This window comes from Erinaceus europaeus, chromosome 13, assembly GCF_950295315.1.
Source record: "Erinaceus europaeus chromosome 13, mEriEur2.1, whole genome shotgun sequence".
NCBI classification, from domain to species: Eukaryota; Metazoa; Chordata; class Mammalia; order Eulipotyphla; family Erinaceidae; genus Erinaceus; species Erinaceus europaeus.
Genome location: NC_080174.1, coordinates 7,139,540 through 7,158,809, shown reverse-complemented (window position 1 = coordinate 7,158,809; position 19,270 = coordinate 7,139,540). Strand labels below are relative to the sequence as shown.

Below are 19,270 nucleotides of genomic sequence, written 5' to 3'. Positions count from 1 at the left end.
GGGAGAGAAAGACAGACACCTGCAGACCTGCTTCACCGCCTGTGAAGTGACTCCCCTGCAGGTGGGGAGCCGGGGCCTCAAATCGGGATTCTCATGCTGGTCCTTGCGCTTTGCGCCAAGCTTTTTTTTTTTTTAATTGCCACCGGGCTGATCACCAGGGCTTGGTGCTGACATGATGAATCCATCACTCCTGGTGGCCATTTTTTTTTTCCTGTTTTATTTGTTAGGGGAGAGAAATTGAGAAAGGAGGAAGAGGTAGAGAGGAAGAGAGACACCTACAGACCTGCTTCATCGCTCCTGAGGCTTCCTCCCTGCAAGTAGGGGGCCAGGGGCTTGAGCCCAGGACCCGGCACATGGTAACTTGAGCCCTCAACCATGTGCACCACCACCTGGCCCCTCGGCAGACAACTTTTAAATTGCCAGCATGGATTTCTGCGTGGAATTCTTTCTTTTCTCCGAGTAACTAGCAGGTCCTTTGTAACCTAGACCTGCTGAAAAGTTACACCCGACTGTTGTCACAGGCCTCCTACCCTCCCTGCCTCCTTCTCCCCAGCTCCAGCCCTTGGACTGGGCTGCAGACACCAGGGACACCCCACAGGCAGAGGCAGGGCCTCCCTCCTCCCCTTTCACCTGCTCCCGAGTGTGGCAAGACCTTGTCCCTGGGAGTCCAGCGGTAGCGCAGGGGGTTAAGTGCAGGTGGTACAAAGCACAAGGACCAGTATAAGGATCCCGGTTCGAACCCCGGCTCCCCACCTGCAGGGGAGTGACTTCCCAGGCGGTGAAGCAGGTCTGCAGGTGTCTGTCTTTCTCTCCCCCTCTCTGTCTTCCCCTCCTCTCTCCATTTCACTCTGTCCTATCCAACAACGACGACGTCAACAACAATAATAACCACTACAACAATAAAACAACAAGGGCAGCAAAAAGGGAATACAATAAATAAATAAATATTTAAAAAAGAGAAAGATTCTTTTAAAAAAAAGACCTCGCCCCTCCCCCAGTGCCACAAGTGTCAGCCTTTAGAGCAGCAGCGTCCTCCTTGTTCTCCTTGCCGCTCCGCAGCCCCTGACAGACGGCAGCTGGGGGTTTTGCCTTTTGCCCTTTCAGCCTGTCCTTCCCGTCCAGAAAGTGCCCCTCCTGCTCTGCCATTCACAGGGAGAAGAGACTGGCTGGAGAACAGCACATGCTTCAGCTAGCGACAGATCACGACCATTCACTGCTCATGAAGCTCCCCTGCAGGTGGAGACGAGGGGCTTGAACCTGGATTCTAGTGTCCTGTCACGCGTGCGCTCTAGCGGATGTGCCACCACCCAGTCCCTTTTTCATTTTATCGATCTTTCTTTTTATTTTCTTTCTTATCTTTATTTATTTATTGGATAGAGACAACCAGAAGTCAAGAGGGGCGGGGGCGATAGAGAGGGAGAGAGACAGAGGGACACCTGCAGCCCTGCTTCACCACTCGCGAAGCTTTCCTGCCCCCCCCCCCCCCGCAGGTGGCTTGAACCTGCATCCTTGCGCACTGTCACCTGTGCTGCGTTCAGCTAGGTGCACCACCACCAGGCCCCTGCTTTTATTTTTCACCAGAGCACTGCTCAGTTCTGGCTTAACAGTGGTGCTGAGGAGTGAACTGGGGACTTTGGAGCTGCAGGCAGGAAAGTCTGTTATCTTTGCATGCCCACTCTGATATTTAAGACGCTGACTTTCAGATGACTTGATGAAGAAAGTAGGCTTCTCCAATCTGAGCCCCCCGCCCCTGCCGTGTAAGGAGCGGCAGGTTTGAAAACGAACGAGAGAAGTTGTATTTGTCTTAGGCTGTCAGTACTCCAGGTGCATCTAGTTTCCTAGGGTGTGTGCATGTGTATATATATATATTTTGAGCCCCAGAGGGGGACTGGCAGGGCTAGACCCAGCCCAACCCAAGGCTGGATTGGATTTGCATGTGTGATGTGTGGTTTTTTTTCCCCTCCTCCCAGGGACTCTGTCTCACACGTGAAATAAACTAGGTGGTGTGCGCTGTGTCACATGATCAAAATATTTTCCCCCTCTGCCAGAAGCTATCTGTTGCCTTTCAACAATCTCCCTTGTTGGGCATCATGCCAGGGTGCTTGAGACAGCCCCTTCCATGCCGGCCGTCCCCCCCCCCCCGCCCCCCAGGGCCTGACCTTCACATATGCAGATGAGGGCAGGCGAGCTGTGAATTGAAACTTGCTGAGGCCTCTGTGAAAAAGGATGTTTTTTTTTTTTCTTTCCTTCTTTTGATTCCCCTGGGGGTTTGACAGCCATTCAATCGCTGACCTGGGCTGAGGTGATGCAAGGAAATTGGATTCAAATGGATGCAAGTTTGTAAGGATGAAAATGCCCTTTGCTGTGCGTAGTGGGCAGGCTGTGAGAGAGGGAGAGAGAGAGGCAAGAAGCGTGTGCGTATATTGATAGCATCCTCTTAAAAGAGGAGATTGTCCTTGGGGACATTAATTGCTAATTAATTTTAAATTTATTTATTGGATACAGAGAAACTGAGATGGGAGGGGGAGAGAAAGAGAGAGGTAACTTGTAGACCAGCTTCACCTCTCCTGAAACTTCTACCCTGCAGGGGGAGACTGGGGGCTTGAACCTGGGTCCTTGTGTACTCAACCTGGCGCGCCACCACTCAGTCCCCAGCAGACCACCATTTCTGACTAATGCTGATTTTCTGCTTTCTTCTCCTTTCTAAGCTAGGTGTTGAAATTTTGTTTGAAACTTATTTCTTACCATTGTTTGAGTGTGAAATTGTTTTAATAACTGAGGGCAAACATGGGCTTTACTAGGATACATTATTATTAAAAGATTGCTTGCACCAGGGTAGCTCAGTGGGTAGGGCAGGTGCCTTGCCATGAAGGCAGCTTAGGTCTGAGGCCTGGCCCCACATGGGAAGCACCAGGGCCCTGAGGAGAGAGCTTCAGTGCTGAGATGTTGTGTGTGTGTGTGTGTGTGTGTGTGTGTGTGTGTGTGTGTGTGTGTGAGAGAGAGAGAGAGAGAGAGAGAGAGAGATTCTTATCTGAAATAAAAATGTTGGCCTAACATGTCTGAGACCCTGATTCCAGGCAGAGTGGGGAATCAAAAGTCTTTCTTGTTCACTTATTTTATGAGCCACACACAGGCCAGAGCACTGTGTGTGTGGCTTTATGTGGTGCCAGGGGCTCAAACCTGTGACCTCTTGCATAGAGCGCATTTGCTCTGCCTGCTGAGCTCCCTCCCTCCCCAGCTGCTTATTTATGGCATTTCATGGAGCCTGTCAAGAGCCCAGGATGGTAGAAAGTGATCAGGAGGGGTGAGGAGAGGCAGGGAGAGACATTATTGCACCATCCACTAAGCTCTCATGTGGCACTAGGACTCGAACCCAGGACCTCATCGTGCGTTCTCTCCTGGCCCCGGCGACACTGATGGAACATGACTGGTTGAAAACATGCGGCCGCATGAGGGCGCCCAGAAAATGGCAATACTGAAGGAGAGCGGGAGGGAGCCTCACTCAGGAGTGTAGGGGGGTGGTTTTATTTTATTTGACTTTATTTTATTTTTGTGATCAGGGAAGGACAGGGTCTGTGATGTGTGTGGGCAGAGGTGGGTGGGGGCAGGAGGGGTGGAAGGTGTCCCGTGGTGTGAGTAGAGTGACTGTTGTTTTGTTGTTGTTGTTGTTTTTTGGGGTGACCCGTGAACGCGTGTGCTGTGAACCTCCCCTGCTGGTGTGACTGGCGGAATGCTTTGAACTCAGGACTTGGCCTCCCAGATGAAGATGAAGATGGGGAGTTTCAGGCAGCAGTTTTTGAAAGATTTATTTTGATAGGACTGAGAGAAGTTGAGGAGAGACCCCTGCAGCACTGTTTCCCCCTCATAAAGCCCCCCCCCCCCCCGCAGGTGGGAACAGGGCCTTGAACCCAGGTCCTTGTGCTCTCTCTACCTGGTGCTCCACTAGCCAGCCCGCCAGCAGCCATTTTTATTTCTTTGTTTTTGGAGCCAGTGGGGTCTCACACATGTGCAATTTCACTGCTCTGCATCTTCGCCACTTTATTTTGTTATTATTATTATTTTTTTACCCATATCCATGAAACAAAGACGGAAGGAGAGACACCACAGCACCAGAGCCTCTCCTGGTGCTGTGGGACTTCCTACAATTGTGCCAGGGCTCAGTCTGGGCTGGGGACATGGAAGTACAGTCTCCCCTGCCCTGGGAGCCTTCTCTAGACCTGGATTTTTTTTTTTCTTTTTCTTTTTTCCCCAGGGACATGACCCTCCTAAGCTGCCTCCCAGCCCAGTTACTATTTTAAAACTTCTCTTGAGATAGAGAGGAGTCAAGCCACTCCTTCCCTTTTTCAAGTGCCAGTGGCAGTTCCTGAGCCTTTCTTTTCTGCCATGATTTTTACGTGTGTGTGTGTGTGTGTGTGTGTGTGTGTGTGTGTGTGTGTGTTAGGAGTGGGGTAGGAGGTAGAGCAGTGGGTAGAGCTTTGGACTCTCAAGCGTGAGGTCTCTAGTTCAATTCCCGGCATCACATATGCCAGAGTGACGCTCTGGTTCTTTCTTTCTCTTATTTTTGAATTAAAAATATTTTATGTATTTATTTTTCAAATGAGTCATAAAGGGAGAGTGACCAGAGTGCTCCTCAGCTCTGGGTCAGGGTGGTGGTGGTGGTGGTGGTGGTGGGGGGTTTCTGTCTCTCTCTCATTAACAGATAAGTTTATTTTTTAATACACTTTAAAATATTTGTTTACTTTCCCTTTTGTTGCCCTTGTTGTTTTTTATTGTTGTTGTAGTTATTATTGTTGTTACTGATGTCGTCGTTGTTGGATAGGACAGAGAGAAATGGAGAGAGGGGAAGACAGAGGGGGAGAGAAAGACAGACACCTGCAGACCTGCTTCACCGCTTGTGAAGCGACTCCCCTGCAGGTGGGGAGCCGGGGGCTCGAACCAGGATCCTTAGGCCGGTCCTTGTGCTTCGCACCACATAGGCTTAACCCGCTGAGCTACCCACTGAGCTTATCTTTTAAAAATAAAAGTGGATGGATGCTTACCTGGCAGGGAGATGCATGATCACGAGGGTGGTTTTCCCAGGGCGAGGCTGAGCCACTGCAGCCCGGACGTGCTGACCCCTTGGCTTCCCCAAATGTAGGAGACTGGATGGCATGATTTGTGGTGGCGGGGGTGGGGGTGGGGGGTGGACTGCGTTCACGCTCTCCCCTGAAATAAAATAAATAAGTAAAAGTGCATGGAGGGGGCGGGCAGTGGTGTGCCGAGTTGATCGCACAGGTTCCATTGCACAAGGACCGGGGTTCAAGCCCCTGCTTCCCGCCTGTGGGGAGTGAAGCAGTGTTGCAGGTGTGTGGGGAGTGAAGCAGTGTTGCAGGTGTGTGGGGAGTGAAGCAGTGTTGCAGGTGTGTGGGGAGTGAAGCAGTGTTGCAGGTGTGTGGGGAGTGAAGCAGTGTTGCAGGTGTGTGGGGAGTGAAGCAGTGTTGCAGGTGTGTGGGGAGTGAAGCAGTGTTGCAGGTGTGTGGGGAGTGAAGCAGTGTTGCAGGCGTGTGGGGAGTGAAGCAGTGTTGCAGGCGTGTGGGGAGTGAAGCAGTGTTGCAGGTGTGTGGGGAGTGAAGCAGTGTTGCAGGCGTGTGGGGAGTGAAGCAGTGTTGCAGGTGTGTGGGGAGTGAAGCAGTGTTGCAGGCGTGTGGGGAGTGAAGCAGTGTTGCAGGCGTGTGGGGAGTGAAGCAGTGTTGCAGGTGTGTGGGGAGTGAAGCAGTGTTGCAGGTGTGTGGGGAGTGAAGCAGTGTTGCAGGCGTGTGGGGAGTGAAGCAGTGTTGCAGGCGTGTGGGGAGTGAAGCAGTGTTGCAGGTGTGTGGGGAGTGAAGCAGTGTTGCAGGTGTGTGGGGAGTGAAGCAGTGTTGCAGGCGTGTGGGGAGTGAAGCAGTGTTGCAGGCGTGTGGGGAGTGAAGCAGTGTTGCAGGCGTGTGGGGAGTGAAGCAGTGTTGCAGGTGTGTGGGGAGTGAAGCAGTGTTGCAGGTGTGTGGGGAGTGAAGCAGTGTTGCAGGTGTCTCTTTCTCTCCCCTTCTCTTGATTTCTTTTCATTTCTATTCAATTAATAATAATAGTATTAATAATAGTCTTTATAAAAAGAGTGAGTATAGAATCCTACTGAGAGTGGGGCCACCACCACACGGGGAGGGGGGGCACTCGAGGCGGCCAGATGGCAACAGCAGCGTCTCCCTTGTCGCCTCGTCCCCAGAGAAAGCGGCAGTGCCAGCCCCGGGGAGCAGTCAGATGGCGCTAGGGGCTTGGGGGCTGGGTGGGTGCTGGGCTGCTCGGGAACCAGGCTGCATATTGAGAAGGGGCTGCAGGTGCTAAACGCAGGCAGGTGGCAGCTGGGGCCTGGAATGGGGGCGGGGGCAGAGAGAGAGGGAGAAGGAGAGGGAGAGGGAGAGAGAGGGAGGCTGTGTGAGCCTGTGTGTACTGGCTGCCAGGGCCCTGGAGCCTGCCCCCGGGGTAAAGTGCAGAGGAGGGGGGAGCCCTGGAATCCTGGGGGTGGGGTCGGCAGAGGCTCTGGAGGAGCAGTGACCAAGGGTTCAGGGGGTGGGGGTGGCTGAGGAGTGACAGGATTCATGCCCTCACAGGGGTCCCTGGCCTCCCCGGGAAGCTCTGGTTTTCCCTTCCCGTCACATGGAAATGTGAAGTGGGAGGTGGAATCATGGACGGATCGCCTGCAAAGGCAACACTGGAATTGGGCCCGTTTGACAGGTGTGTAAGGGACACCCTGCCTACACGGGCTGGCCCCTGTCACTGAGTCAGCCTCAGCCTGAGAAGTGGCCTTCTCACAGCTCAGCGGCTTCTTCTTCTTCTCCAAGGGACTGGTGAGGGAGGGGTGAGGACAGCCTCCTCGGGCTGGTCTTTAAAAAAATTTTTTTAATCTTTATTTATTGGCTAGAGACAGCCAGAAATCAAGAGGAGAGGGGAGGGGGAGATATGGATGGAGAGAGACAGAGAGACACCTGCAGCACTGCACTGCTTCACCACTTGCAAAGCTTTGGCCCTGCAGGTGGGGGCCTGGGGCTCAAACCTGAGTCTACGTGTGTTCAACGAGGTGTGTCACCACCCACCCCTCCTTATTAGAGAGACAAAGACAGAGAGAGACACCTCTGTACTGCTTCACCGCCTATGGCGCTCCTGTGTGATGAAGGGACTCGAACCCAGGACCTATGCTTATGCCCCATCTCCTGGTACCTGGGTGGATGGCCCCGAAGGGTCTGGAGAACGCAGCCACCCCTCGGTTAGAAAGAGCCAGAACAAGACACTTGCGCTAAGTCCCCACAGCCCAGCAGGCAGGTCTGGGCTTCATTTTGGGGGGTCCCCCTGATGGGTACTGGATCCCCCACTTCCAGTGGCCAGCAGTCCTCACTCTGTTTGCCTCTCCTGCCCTGAGGAGGACTTGCAGCTTTGTTTTATCACCATTTTCTGCTGTCAAAAGAGTCAGCTTCAGGCTAGGCCCCCCTGAGCCAGCAGAGGCCCATCTGACACCAGAAACCCCCCCCCCCCAAGTTTCCAGAACTCCCTCAGGAACCACTGTGTCCCAAATGGGGAGCCACTAGCCACATGCCGTGGTCACAGTGACAACCGGCGAAAATAAAAGCAACAGTTCAGTCCCACATTTATTGGAGCGTCTCCAAAGCACCAAAACACGCAGAATAGAATGATCCCAGGACTTGCAGAAGACTTGTCTGCTGCCACCCCTGATGGCACTGGCTCTGTGTTGTTTAAAAGCAATTCAAACGCAGGATTCCTCGGAGCCACGAGCGAGTGCGCAACGGCTGCTGTGTGAGTCTCTACGGCTGTGAGGCTGTGAGGCTGTGAGTGGCACGGTGTGTGCACACTCAACACTGCTGAGGCCGCCTTTGCCATCCACAGTGGCAGGGAGGGAGGGGTGGTCTCATAGCAGTGGGCTGATTCCAGAACTCCTCTTTGCTCTGGAATGTTCTGAGCAGATTTCTGCATTTTCATTCTGAGTAGAAACAGGAGGGGGGAGGTCTGTGTTGCCTACTTTTGTTGCTGTTGATGATGCTGTTTATTTTATTTTTTAGAGAGATGCAGAGAGAGACACACACAGAGGAACACCAGAGCACTGCTCAGCTCTGGCTTATGGTGGTGTAGGGGATTGAATCCGGGACTTTGGAGCCTCAGGCATGAGAGTCTGTTTGCATAACCATTATGCTATCTGCCCCGCCCTGCTGTTTTGTTTAAGATTTATTTCATACCAAAATTTCATGCGTGGGAGAGAAGCCAGGGAACCAACCACTCCAGCACAGTCAGACCTGAGACTTGGACCTGTGGCAGTCCTGTGCTCTGCCAGTTGTTTCCCTGGCCACTGTTTTTTTGTTTTCCTCTCCCCTCCCCTTCCCTTCTTTCCTCTCCTCTCCCTTCCCCTCCATCCCCTCCCCCCCCCTCTCCCCTCCCCTGTCTTAATAGAGAAGTCCTGAGTGGTAGTGCAGTGGATAAGGTGTTGGACTGTCAAGCATGAGGTCCCGAGTTCAATCCCTGGCATCGCACGTGCCAGAGTGATGCTGATTCTCTTTCTCTCGTTAATAATAAACTCAGTCATAAACAAGTTAACAAGAGGCAGGTGTTGGGCTACTTGGCCCCAAGCAAGCAGACGGCTGTTTCAGTTGGTTTTGTTTTCTTTCTATTGAAAATAAACGCAAGGCCGGTCAATGGGTTTTTTGTTTTTGTTTATTCCCCCCCCCCTTTTTTTCTGCAACCTTTGAAGGCAAAGTTGCAATTTGAACTTTAACCAGTGACCCTGTATTTGGAATAGTTCTTACTTACCTTTTGCTGTTTGGGAAGGGAAAAAAAAAAAAAAACAACAAGGGAAGCTTACCCCAGGTTGGTTGACTCAGGTGTTAGAATTCTTCCTGCAAATGAGGCGTGAAACATTGTCAGAAGGATGGAGATGGAAATGATGGCAGAACTGAGTGTTTCACGCCTGGGACAGCCAGCCCAGCAGAGAAATGTGTGAGCTGAACGGCATCTTTCTCTTCCGCAACTGCTCACAGCTTGTCCTCACTGGAGTTCCCAGCATCTCCTGCTGGAAGACTCACAGCCCTTTCCAGAGGAAGGTTGGGCAGTACCAGAGGCTCATGGTTACAGGAACAAATGTCCTGCTTGCAAACCATCGGCTGCATTTCACTGGCAGGTGAAGCCAGAATGGCTCCTCTGTGTTTCGGAAAGCTGGACTGTGTGTGGAGCATGCTGTGGGCGCCTGAGACACCGAGCCCTCTCCCCTCCCCAAGCCCCTGCACCGTTCTCGGCAGGGCCCTTCTCAGCAGGGCTGAAGCTGTTAGGGTGGCCTTGTTGGGATGGTGGTCCCTGAAACACTAAGGGCTTTCTTTCTGCTTTTCCCACCTGGAATGTCGACTGAAGGGACAGCAAGAGATTTTCTGCGGGCGGCCAGCTCTTCCTATCAGTGACAGCTCCTGCAGGTTCTTAGAGTTTAAGTTAGAGGCGGCAGGACTGCAGGTGCCCTAGCTCAGTAGGGATTTTAATTTCAAATGCAGATCACCAGTGGACTAAAATAAAACAGATAACTCCTTACGGAGTGTGAGGGAGAGAAGTTTTTTTTTTATTTATTTATTTTTTATTTTATTTTATTTTATTTATTCCCTTTTGTTGCCCTTGTTGTTTTATTGTTGTAGTTATTATTGTTGTTGTCGTCGTCGTTGGATAGGACAGAGAGAAACGGAGAGAGGAGGGGAAGACAGAGGGGGACAGAAAGATAGACACCTGCAGACCTGCTTCACCGCCTGTGAAGCGACTCCCCTGCAGGTAGGGAGCTGTTGTTTTCGATGGGTTAGTTTGTTTTCGCCAGGCTGGCTTCACAGGCGGGTAACAGACAACCAGGGACTCATGGTTGAGCTGTAGGCAGTATCTCTTTATTCATGCAGGACGCAGCACAATCTAAGACGAGCTAAGTTAAACTCAAAGTACAGTACTGTAAAACTCACAATGCTGTCTTTATATATACTTGCCAAGTAGGGTGGAAACAGGATGTGACATAGAGAGGGTGGAGAGAAAAGTGACTGGCGAAAATCAGAGTGTGACAAAGAGGGGGCAGATTAGGCGAGAATCCTATCACTGAACCACAAATGCCCTGGAGGGAGGGTGGAACTTGTTAACAGTGGTTATGTAAATAGAATGAAGTGGTTATGTAAATAGAATAGTGTTAAGCAGGGGGGATTTAAACCAAATGAAACAGAAGGGGTCTCATGCATACCAACAGGGAGCCAGAATTCGAACCGGGATCCTTATGCTGGTCCTTGTGCTTTGCGCCACTTGTGCTTAACCCTTTGCACTACAGCCCGACTCCCCTTTTTTTTTTTAATTTTTTTTCTTATTATCTTTATTTATTGGATAGAGACAGCCAGAAATTGAGAGGGAAGGGGGAGATAGAGAGGGAGAGAGACAGAAAGATACCTGCAGACTTGCTTCACCACTTGTGAAGCTTTTCCCCTGCAGGTGGGGACCAGGGGCTTGAACCTGGGACCTAGCACATTGTAACATGTGTGCTCAACCAGGTGCGCCACCACCTGCCCCCCACCCCGAGAAGTTTTAAATAAATATAAAGACTAGGGGGCTGGATGGTGGCTCACTTTCTTGAATGTACATATTACAGTGCACAAGGACCCAAGTTCAACCCTGGGCCTCCCCCCACCTGCAGATGGGGAAGCTTCAGGAGTGGGGAAGCAGGGCTGCAGGTGTCTCTTTTTCTGTCTCTCCGCCTCTGTCTCTCCTTCCATCTCAGTTTCTCTCTGTCTCTACACAATAAATAAATATAGTATTTTTTTAAAAAGAGGCATTGCCCCCCCCCTTTTTTCTCGGGCTGAGTGTAAGGTGAGGGTCATCTCTCTGTCTTATTTGTTGTGACCAGGTCTTCACCTCCCTGTGCCAGCTTTTTGAGATAAAGAGGGACAGAGACAGAAAGGGAGAGAAGGAAAGATAATCCGGAACTGAAAATTCCCCCATTGAGGAGGGGTCCAGGCTTGAACCTGGGCCACACACATGGCAAAGCAGGCCCCCTCCTGGGTGAGCCTAGTCCTATATCTATATCTGTATCTCTATATCTGTATCTTTTCCCATCTTGCAAACAGAGAAAGATATTAACTTGATACATATGTGCGTATATCAATGAGTGTGTGCCTTGTACTTTTATGCCTGTATGTATGTATTTAACCAGAGTGGCAGAAAAAAAAATTTTTTTAAATGTGGTCCTGTCACACTGAAGTTTCCATCTCCTTCCTGTTTCAGATGGGGGATGTGTGAGTACAAATACTTATTTATTTACTTAGTCTTTTTGTGAACTTACCCACTGTGACGGCAGGTTGTGTAAAGAACATAATACACCAGTCAGGCAGCTTCTGAGGAACCTGCTGACCTGACCCGAGCCCACAGAGAGGACTGAGTTGGTTGGTGTGTGTGTGTGTGTGTGTGTGTGTGTGTGATTGTGTACAGTTATTAAGCCACAGAGAGGACTGAGTTGGTTGGTGTGTGTGTGTGTGTGTGTGTGTGTGTGTGTGTGTGTGATTGTGTACAGTTATTAAGCCACAGAGAGGACTGAGTTTGTTGGTGTGTGTATGTGTGTGTGTGTGTGTGTGTGTGTGTGTGTACAGTTATTAAGCCACAGAGAGGACTGAGTTTGTTGGTGTGTGTGTGTGTGTATGTGTACAGTTATTAAGCCACAGAGAGGATTGAGTTTGTTGGTGTGTGTGTGTGAGATTGTGTACAGTTATTAAGTCACAGAGAGGACTGAGTTTGTTGGTGTGTGTGTGTGTTGATTGTGTACAGTTATTAAGTCACAGAGAGGACTGAGTTTGTTGGGGTGTGTGTGTGTGTGATTGTGTACAGTTATTAAGCCTTTCATGGAAGAGTAAAGAGCCTTCACTTCATTTCTGGAACACAGCCCACATTTGTAAATTTATGTCATAGCAAGACACCGATATTTCCTGTGAGTCCTCACACACGAGAGTAATGGATGTCAGGTTGTCGTGCAGGCTACTCGCCTACTTAAGGAGATTTCCTTTTGCTTTGCGTACAAGTTTGATCTGTCAGTCTCTGTTTATCTCTTGCTATCTGGTCTATCTGCTGTCTTACCTATTTCTCAGTCTGCCATCTGCCTGTCACCTTCACCTCTCCGCCTATCTAATTATCCACCCAGATTTTTGCATCTGCTTTATATTAATTGAGAGAGAACCAGAGCACCACCGTGGCACATGTGATGCCAGGGATCGAACTTAGGACCTCCTGCTTGAGAGCCCAATGCGTTCTCCACAGAACCGCCTCCCACACTGCTATTTTGGTGTTTATTTGTGGGCCTCCTGGGTGTGCCTTCCTCTTCAAGTGACTTTTTCCTTTTGAGACAGGCTCTTTCTTTCTTGCACCCATTTCTGTCCCCTCCCCTTTTCCTTTTCTTGATCAAGTTCTTTCTCTCCATCTGTTCACACTGACTGAATCAGTTTATCTCCTGCCTGGAGTAGGCATCCATATAATATTTCTAGTGTGAGTGTGTCATTATCTGTAGTCTGTGTGCATTAAAATTGTGCCCCCCCCTGAATTAATTTACATTTGAATGAAGCTGAGTATTTTTCTAGGCATTTTCTTCTTTTTTCTCCTACTTGCAGAATATAACACTAGTTGCCACTTTTCTTAGAGCTAAGTGGTATGAAGAGGTCTTGGCAGGCCACCATCATATAATTTTCAGGTGCACAATATAAAGATCTGACATTTGTATATATTACAAATGATCCCCACAATAAATCTAATTAACACTCAGATTGAAAAATTGCCTTATCCCCCCTTATAGTTCTCCCCCCCCCAAAATAAAACAAAAAACGGAATCGTCAGGATGAGGCGGTGTTACTAACTGCCAGTGTTTGTGATGTGTAATTAGAGTGGGAGTTGCGTGGCAGCAGAAGTGGTGAGGCTCAGCCCCTCACCTCTCCCTGTGGGAGCAAGGATCGCGGATTCCAATGATGCCTCTGTTGGCTTACTCTACGGAGCCTGGGCCAAGCCCGAGTCCCCCCTCGGAGGTCTTAGGTGCTTCTCCTGGCTCCTGTCTTGGGTTCTTGGACCTGTATCCTATTGGCTTATTCTGGGCCTGGCCCTCAGGATGGACGGAACAGACAGAATCATCCAGTGAGCTGGGCATTCAGTTGGAAACCCAGCCATGCCACTTGTTGCTCATCAGACAGGGATAAGGGGTGTAGGTGCTAGCGTGCTTTGGAGATTCCACAAAGCAGTGTGGAGAAAGCAGAGACAAACGAGAAAATGACATGGGTTCACTTCTTTTTAATTACTTTATGTGACAGAGACAGAGAAATCAAGAGGGGAGGGGGAGGCTGAGAGGGAAGAGGGATAGAGACACTTGTGGCCCTGCTTCACTGTTCTGGAAGCTTTCCTCTTGCAGGTGGAGACTAGGGGTTTGAACCCAGGATCCTGTGCATATGTGTTCAGCCGGGTGTGCCACTGCCTGGCCCCCACGATCTACTTGTTTCCAAGAGCAGTGTTGGTCTGCCTATAGGGACCCCTCTCTGTTCTTAGAACTGCCAGTAAAATGATGATAATATACTGCTTGCTTTTACCTTCTTTCTTTTCTATAGAAAGAACAGAAAAAAAGAGGAGAAAAAGACAAGAAACAGAGTCTCATATATTTTATAACATTGAAACCTTAGGATGGGATAGTTTTCCAGTTAGTAAGCTCCTCCTGCACTGGAGAGATAGCTCACCAGATAGGGTGCTAGCCTTGTCATGTGCAGGACCCAAGGTTCGAGCCTAGGCACCAACCACACTAGGGGTGCCTTGCCATCAGGAGGAGCTGTGAAGCCTCCCCAGCTTTCCCCTCAGTGTAAAAGTGGCCCAGAGTGCTGAAATTGTGTATGTGCAAGGCCCTGGTTCAAGGGGGAAAAAAGAAGACTAGAAAGCTCTTTGTAGCTGGTAATGACGGGCCACTCGGTCTCCATCACACTTCACTAAATCAGGAAGGTTCAACAGTAAGGTCCCCGGTCTTGGAGGCTTCTCTTCTTACCAGTAAAGTGGGGGTTCCGTGAGCTGCCCTATGGTCCTCCTAAGTCCTCGTGAAGTGAGAACTGCGTGCACTGTGCACAGAAACAAGCTTTTAGCCCACACAGGCTGAGGGTCCCTAAAGGTGTGTTTAGCTGGGAAGAAAGGCTGGCTCAAGTGGCCAGACAGGGTGGGGCTGTGACTGTCATGCTTTTGTCTGAGCCCACTGCCAGGTGCTCCTGGGCTCTGCCTGCCCTTCTAGAAAATACACTTCACATCGAAATTCATTCCATACACAGTCGTCCTTTTTATTTTTCAATTTAATTAAAAAAAATTTTTTTTTGCATCCTATTTCCAACTGGAGTCTCCATGTGGCTGGTCTGATTTTCCCTCCTCCACAATAGCGTTTCAGATCATTGTCTAATTTCCAAAGTGCTTTTCTAATCTAGTCCTCGCAGCGGCTGTTGGGAGCTGGGCTAATATTTCCGGTTTGGCGTATATGGCAGCACTGTGACTCTGGTCAAGGACAGGACTGGGGTTGAAATCAAGGTCGAGGCAGGCCCCAAGTCGGAGCTCGGGCACCACTCTCAGCCCTAGGCCACGTACCACACAGGAGACATTGGGATCCGGGTCGGTCATCCTTGGCTACAGAGGGCCCGGCTGTGGTTGTGGTTCTGGCCTCAGGTTTCACCTGGATTTGTGGGTACAGGGGCAAGGGGCCCATGCGCCAGACATCTGCATGTTGCCGTCGAACCTCCGCGGAGTTTCGTCTGTGAAGCCGTTTCTCCTTTTGATATTTCCCCCTGCAGTCTAAGAACACGGGATGGGCTGGGGGGTAGCCCAGTGAATAGAGAGCACGCCCCGGCCTTGGGCTCCACCCCAGGCAGCACCATGGACAGCAGGGGCCCAGGCTGTGGGTGCACGGCTTGATGCTGGATGGATGGGTGGTGGAGTGGCACCCTGCTGTCTCTCCATTCACCTCTCTGGGTCACATCCAATAGGGATGTGCCGTGCGTGGTCACAACGTGGTTCTGTGAGAATGGGCGTGGCGTGGCTGTAGTTTGACAGCCGTGCTTTTAGGTCCCGTGCAGAGTGGAGCCACCTTTCCTGTGAGGTCATCAGAATGTGCACCACCCTGTGTGGTCACCTCTGTTTATCCAGGTCTGGCTCCTCTCAGCTCTCTGCTGAGGTCTCTTGGGTGAGACCAAGGCCCAGAAAGTGTAAGCTGGTGGCCCAAGGTTGGAGATCTCTGAAGCACTGTTAACTTCATTGCGTTTTCCCCAATTTATTTTCCTTTGGAAGTACTGCCTGTGAGCATGCAACTCACAGAAGCACAAACATCTGTGTGTAAAATCTTAACACACGAGCCCTTCCCCTGACTCTGCTGTTTAAGCTTCTGTTGGATGTTTCTTAAGTGGTTCTACTCTTTTTCTTTTCTTTGCTCTTCCTCTCTTCCTCCTCCTCCTCCTTGCTGTTTCTCTGTTTCTCCTCTCCCTCCTCCTTTTTGGTGGTATTGGACCTCAAGCATATATGACAGGGTGATAGAGGGGGAAAGAGACACCACAGCACTTCTTTCTCTGCCAGGCAGGTGAGCAGTTTCTAGACCCTCAGCTGTCTGTCTGTGGGTCATTCTGTTTGCAGTGTGTGTGGGGCGCATGTCTTTCTGTCATCTGGCACTTGCCAAACCCTTATAAGAAGAAACAGGCCATCTCTCCTGTGAAGCACTGAATGAATTTGGGGTGTCCTCTCCTGAGGTGGCGGGCTAAAAGGACTGGCATGCTGGGACTCTGGGGAGATCTCTAGGGACTGGCGTGCTGCTTCCTAGGCCGCCCTCGTCACTTGTCTGTCACTCATGTGCCATTCCTAAGAGTTCTTACAAGGAGTGTGCTGTCAAACAGCAGCCTCTTCCATGCTGAGATGTCACTTTTTTTTTTGGGGGGGGGGGATCACCCATGGCACTGGGACTTGGTGCCTACACTGTGACTCTACTGCCATCTTCTCCTTCCTTCACTCCTTTTTTCCTCAGAGACAGAAATGGAGAGAGACAAAGAGACACACCAGTTCTGGACTACTCATGAAGTTTCCCCTCTGCAGGTGGGGATCAGGAGCTTGAACCCATGTCTTCTGCTTGATGACATGTGCACTACAACTACGTTGCCACACTTAGCCCTTGAGGTGTGTGTGTGTGTGTGTGTGTGTGTGTGTGTGTGTGTGTGTGTTACCTTTGCTGCCTTTCACCCTGTTCTCTCAGAGCAGCGGCAGAGGGAGATATTTCAAAGTAATTGAATCCAGTAATTGAAATTTCGAAAGGAATTGAGAGAAGATGAGAGCGTTTTCTATTTGGAAGGCATCAGCTGGGTGTGTGTGTGTGTGTTTTCTTTTACCCCTTACGCTATTTCCATTTGTATCTCCTGAGTTTCAGAAATGCAAATAGTGGAGAACACTCTGATAGAATATACATCTTGAAATAGTTTAGTGTTCTCCCTTTCTTTCTTTTTTAAAGATATAGCACTAAATAGCAATCCTAGTCAAATGCAGGCGATCATGCCGTAATTATAATCTCATCTGGGGAAGAAAAAAAAGCAGGCTTCCTTGTGCTGTTGTCTGCATATCATGTGGTGTTCTTGTGAGTCTGGGTTTGAGCTGCAGTTGACCACAGCAGCCTGTCAGTGCTTGTAGCCCTCTTTCACACCACCATGTAACTCCCTAGAATTTTCTTCTCTTTCATTCTCTGTCATACTCACAATTACAAAAAAAAAAAAAAAAAATAGCCAAAGTCAAAATCCTTTTTAAACACACTGGTTCTTTGTAAAAGACCTTTGTCAAATCTCTTTGCATGTGGGGAAAATGAAACGGCGAGACCGTGTACCCAGTTTGCTGGTGAGGACTGGCCAGCTGTGCACACTCTTCGCCGACCTGCTTTGTAACTCTCAACACTCCTTTCTGCACTTCATTATTATTATTTTATCTTCTTGAAGAAAGGCAAGGAAACTTCGAAGTAATTAAGCACTTAGAGGTACTCAGCTCTTTGGAAAACTGTGTTAAGGATTTGCCTTTCACTGGACTTTGAGGGTGGGGAGAAACAGCTCGAAGTTCACACGGATGACTTTGTTTCATCTATGTGATTCAAAATTAAATTGATGTCGTGTCACTTGGCCAAAAGGCACTGGTTTTTTTGGTGTGTGTGTGTGTGTGAGGGGTGGGGGTGGGGGAGGGCTTTTATTCCTGGTCTGTGATTTACTCAGTAGCTGTTCTTTGAGAAGTACAGCCTCAGGAACCTCATGTAATAAGGCGCTGGCTGGCTTATTTTTGGCCTCATTAACATCGCCTGTTCCATGCTCGGAACTGGCACATAAAGGCTGTGTGTTTCGCCTTTGTGGACCACGGGACACCCCCGTACCGCGAGCGACCTCCTGACTGCACTGAATCAGCTCACGAGACCCACCGTGAGGCTTTTGGTCTCCCTCACATGCCTGGTAAAAGAGGCGGCCCTTTGATGCACCAGATGCCGTCCAGAGAATGGCTGTCCACACTCTGCTCTTCAGAAACCTGTTTATACATCTAGCGCTCTCTCTCTCTCTCTCTAAGAGAAACTTTTCAGTTGTAAAACCGGCACCCGTTTTAATTTTGCAAATCTAGATGAGACCTAATCCCCGGAGTGTGCTTTCTCCATTGCCGTATCATCTTTTCATATGATCCCTGATTTAGCTGGAAACAAATTAGTAACTATGCATGCTTAAAGGAAGCAATTTAATAAACAGGATTTTTAGAGAAACCTAATCAGAATTGTAAAATGATACTAGTGAATCAATTGCATTATACAGAGTTACTAGGCTAGATGAAGCCTTTTAGAGAAGTGCAAGCAATTGTGTGGCTTCTGGGCCATTATTTTCAAGAGCCTTTACGAAATTGGCTCCTCTGGCTCCGGAAAGGTGGTGGGGGGGGGTGGAGGACAGGAGAGGAGAAGAGAGGGAACTCCTTCCACCCAACACCCCCCCCCCCCCAAGTTGATTTGTTCATTCAGAAAAACATTTCAGGAATCGCCTTTGCAAATGGCTTGGGCCAAGGCCAGTCAGATAGGGAGCTGGCAACTGCTGGGTCTCTGAGTTCAGCACACTGGGCAGGGCCACCGTTTGGCTGGGCTTCTTAGGTGGCCGGGTAGTATGACAGGGTCCAGGGATGCTCCCTTCCTCCAGGACTTCTGCAGGCCCATGGGAAACCTGTGAGCTGGGTGGCCAAGGAGTTGACCTCTGCCACTAACTCCAGGACCTTCAGCTGCCTTTCCCTGTGGCCTGCAGCCCCCAGGGGAAGTAAGCTCCTCCTATTTTCACTCTGCTATAGCGGCCTGGGCAGAGTGGATAGCGTTATCATCTTGCAAGCTTGAGGTGTTGGGTTCATTTCCTGGCACCATTTGTACCAAAATGTTGATCTGGCATCTTTTGTTAAAAAGTATATTTACTGGGAGTTGGGCGGTAGCGGAGAGGTTAAGCCCAGGTGGCGCAAAGCGCAAGGACCAGCATAAGGATTCTGGTTCGAGCCCCCGGCTCCCCACCTGCAGGGGAGTCGCTTCACAGGCGGTGAAGCAGGTCTGCAGGTGTCTGTCTGTCTCTCCCCCTCTCTGTCTTCCCCTCCTCTCTCCATTTCTCTCTGTCCTATCCAACAACAACAACAACATCAATAACAACAATAATAACGACAACAGTAAAACAAGGGCAACAAAAAGGGAAAATGAATAGATAAATATTAAAAGATATATATATTTATTTATTGGATAGAGAGAGATATCAAGAAGGAACGAGAAGTTAGAGAGGGAGAGACAGAAGGACTCCTGCCACACAGTCTCACCACTTGTAAAATATCCCCCGTGCAGGCGGGGATTGGGGGCTTGAATTAACTTTCCTTCTTTTCTGTTCTTTCCGTTTTTTTCCTTCTTCTCTCTTATTTTCTTCTTTTTTTTGAAATAAACAAGATCCATCTTTTTAAAAAATATTTATTCCATTCTGTTGCCCTTGTTTTTATTGTGGTAGTTATTATTGTTGTTGTTATTGATGTCGTCGTTGTTGGATAGGACAGAGAGAAATGGAGAGAGGAGGGAAAGACAGAGAGGGGGAGAGAAAGATAGACACCTGCAGACCTGCTTCACCACCTGTGAAGCGACTCCCCTGCAGGTGGGGAGCCGGGGGCTCGAACTGGGATCCTTATGCGGGTCCTTGCGCTTCGT

General features: G+C 49.7%; 1 pseudogene; it reads left to right on the top strand.

Annotated features, from left to right (window-relative positions):
• Nucleotides 1-5,031: 5,031 nt before the first annotated feature.
• LOC132532604 (U1 spliceosomal RNA) lies at nt 5,032-5,208 on the top strand (annotated as a pseudogene).
• Nucleotides 5,209-19,270: the final 14,062 nt, after the last annotated feature.